Source organism: Papio anubis, chromosome 14 (genome assembly GCF_008728515.1).
Source record: "Papio anubis isolate 15944 chromosome 14, Panubis1.0, whole genome shotgun sequence".
NCBI classification, from domain to species: Eukaryota; Metazoa; Chordata; class Mammalia; order Primates; family Cercopithecidae; genus Papio; species Papio anubis.
The window spans coordinates 2,963,089-2,966,416 of NC_044989.1; the positions used below are offsets into that span (position 1 = coordinate 2,963,089).

The 3,328-nt window shown below is 50.8% G+C and overlaps 1 non-coding gene across 1 annotated transcript; it reads right to left on the minus strand.

The window, feature by feature from the left end:
- Positions 1-2,846: 2,846 nt before the first annotated feature.
- Positions 2,847-2,946, minus strand: LOC116270442. Its single transcript, XR_004178477.1, has one exon. It is a non-coding gene; the product is annotated as a small nucleolar RNA U13 (small nucleolar RNA).
- Between the last annotated feature and the right edge of the window lie 382 nt (positions 2,947-3,328).

A 3,328-nucleotide genomic window follows, 5' to 3' on the forward strand; every position in this document is an offset into this window, starting at 1 on the left:
AGCCACCCACACGGCCGTCTGTGCAGACACTCAGAACACAGCCTGCAGAGCCTCAGGGGGTGCTCAACGCCACCAGCCAGTAAAACAAACCCATACTTCAACTATGTCATCAACCCTTTCGCTTAACAAAATTTAATATAACCCGTCCTGTACAAGACACAGTGCTAGTGTCCTGGGAAAAACAGCTCCCCCACTTCAAAGAGTTTATGGCCACAAATTCAAAGCAATAAGGCAAGAATAAATAATACACGTGAGATGTTGAGTAGGACAAGAAATTCAGAAATGCCAAGAAATTTAGAAATTCAAAAGGACACGAGGAGGAGCAGACAAAACGCTGTGGGATCGGTCTACACTGGAAGGCACATCCCACGGTCCAGCACACGGATGCGGCGGACCAGGAACGCGGTTCTGCCTCCTGTAAAGCACGACATCCCCAAGCTTCAGGTCCTTCACCCACAGGGAGAGGAAAACAAGAGTCTCGACTATACAGAGAGCCCTGAGGCGGAATGCAGCCACATCCATAAAGTGTGTTAGCACATCCCCGGGCACAGCAAATGCTAATAAGTGCCCACTGCTGTCATGTTACTACTGTCCTACCTGCTGAGATCCAGGTATCCTCCTGAAGGAAGCGGTGTTGGATCTAGGCCGCATTGCTATCATGTTACTAATATCCTACCTGCTTGAGATCCAGCTGTCCTCCTGAAGGAGGTGGTGTTGGATCTAGGCCACATTGCTGTTGTGTTACTAATGTCTTACCTGGTGACATCCAGGTGTCCTCCTTGAAGGAGGTGGCATTGGATCTAGGCCACATTGCTGTCGTATTACTAATGCCCTACCTGGTGACATCCAGGTGTCCTCCTTGAAGGAGGTGGCATTGGATCTAGGCCTTGAAGGCCCAGTAGGCTTCATGACATGAGCAGTGGGAAGGGATGCCCAGGACACAGGAGCTTGGAGGCGAGACACATCCCACGTTGAGGGCAGGTGCTCTGTGTTCAAGTAACAGGAGCCGGGTTGCAAAGGTGAGGCGATCCCCATGCAGCTGAAACCAGAGAGTTCCCCTCGCAGGATGTGCAACAGGGTCGTCACCTGCTTGGTCACCCCACAGCTCAAACCCTCAGGGGAGCAGACAGACGGGCAGGTGCCGAGGCTGGGACAAGCGCTTTTGGGCTCTGGCTCCACAGCAGCATCTAGAGGTGGATGTCTGCAACCCCCAAAGCCCAAATGGGTGTGTGTTACCAGACTCTTTTAGATTTGCCATCTGCAGATGGCTTGTGTGTTAATGAGCACAATGGACTCTCTGCCTTATTGCAAGAGCAGGGGGCTAGTATGACAGCATTCTGTATCCCGAGTTCTTGCCCAGTGTACCAGAAGATTCAGATCACATGTGGGCGTAAAGAATGAGTGCAAGGTTCAATAGCAAAGACTTGGAATCAACCCAAATGTCCATCAGTGACAGACTGGATGAAGAAAATGTGGCACATATACACCATGGAATACTATGCAGCCATAAAAAAGGATGAGTTTGTGTCCTTTGTAGGGACATGGATGCAGCTGGAAACCATCATTCTTAGCAAACTATCACAAGAACAGAAAACCAAACACCGCATGTTCTCACTCATAGGTGGGAACTGAACAATGAGATCACTTGGACTCGGGAAGGGGAACATCACACACCGGGGCCTATCATGGGGAGGGGGGAGGGGGGAGGAATTGCATTGGGATTTATACCTGATGTAAATGACGAGTTGATGGGTGCAGCACAGCAACATGGCACAAGTATACATATGTAACAAACCTGCACATTATGCACATGTACCCTAGAACTTAAAGCATAATAATAATAAAAATAAATAAATAAAAAATAAAAATTAAAAAAACCATGAAATTAAAAAAAAAAAAAAAAAGAATGAGTGCAAGGTTGTACTGAGTGGAGGAGGTGGCTCTCAGCAAGATGGATGGGGAGCCCAAAGGAGGGGATGGAGGGGGAAGGTGGTCTTCACCTGGAATGGGGCCGTCCATTGCTGGCCTTTTCTCTAGCCACCCCTGGCTGAACTCCCCTCGGCCTCCAGATGTCCCTCCGCTTCTCTCTTTCTCTGCCTCGTTGTTCTGCCGTCACTGGTCTGCCGGTTCTGCTGGTCCTGACGTTCAGCCACTTGCATGTGTGCCCTCGGGTGTACATGGGGACAGGATGGGGGGCATAGTGGGCCAAAAGGCAACTTTTTAGTGACAAACAGAAATGCCTGTCCTCATTCAGGTCCTCAGGTCTTCAGGCTTGAGGGCAGGGCCTTTGCCAGGGAACCTCGGTCTTCTACCCAGCACCTCCCAGTTTCCTGTCCATATCACAGTGAGGGGCCAACGCTTCACACAACCCAAATGAAGAATTGTGTGTCTTCTCCATTCTGGAGGGCATGGGGGGCGCTCAGGGACAAGGCCATCTCCTAAGTGAGCAGATTTCCCCTGTAAGAACTGTGGATTTGGAGGACCGTGTTAGGACCTGGAGTGGGAGCAGAGAGATGGGGTGGTCTGGGGACACATTCAAGAGCTCACCTGGGGAACCCTAAAGGTGACTCAGGTCAGCCTCTGCCTGCAGGTCTCACACTGCGGTCAGGAAGGAGCGACCTGAATGAAACCCTGCTGCTGACCACACCAGGCTGTGGGTGCCGGAACCATCCCAGACCAGCGCACGGAACATCGGCACGGTGGGGCTCTGTGCTGCAGCAGAATCAGCCAGAGGGCTCCGAGGCCCACCCCAGCAGAAACGGCCCCACGGCACGCCCCAGAGAGATGACGAGGGGCTTTTTATGGTTGTTCTTGTTATTCTTTTCTTCTTTTTTTTTTTTTTTTAACATCAGACAGGTAATGTGATTCGTAACAAGGCTTGAGAGAGGCACATCTCACACACGAGCATGAAAACCCAATCATCACGCTTATGAACCACAAAAGGATCTTAACCTATTTACCTAAGGGAGACCCCCACTCACTACAGATTTGGAGGCAAACTGAACTCAAGTGCCAGAGCCGCTCCTCCCCAGCTGTGAGACTCGGCTCCAGTCATGTATACCATGGGTCTCAGATTTGGGGAACAGTGCATCCCCTCTCTCATCTGATAAATGAGGACAGTGAGGCAGAACTTGGACTAGAAACCCGATGTTCTGACCTGGGATCTTCAAGATTAAAATAACTCATCTCCTCTTTCACTCCAGAGAAGGTGCAAACCTAGATATGTGGGCTCAGGTCAGGGCAAAGCTTGTCACCTCCCTTGGACAGAGAGAATGGGGAGGCCATGATGGGTGGAATGGGCGGGGCCCAGTGGAAGCCAGGCAGCTTC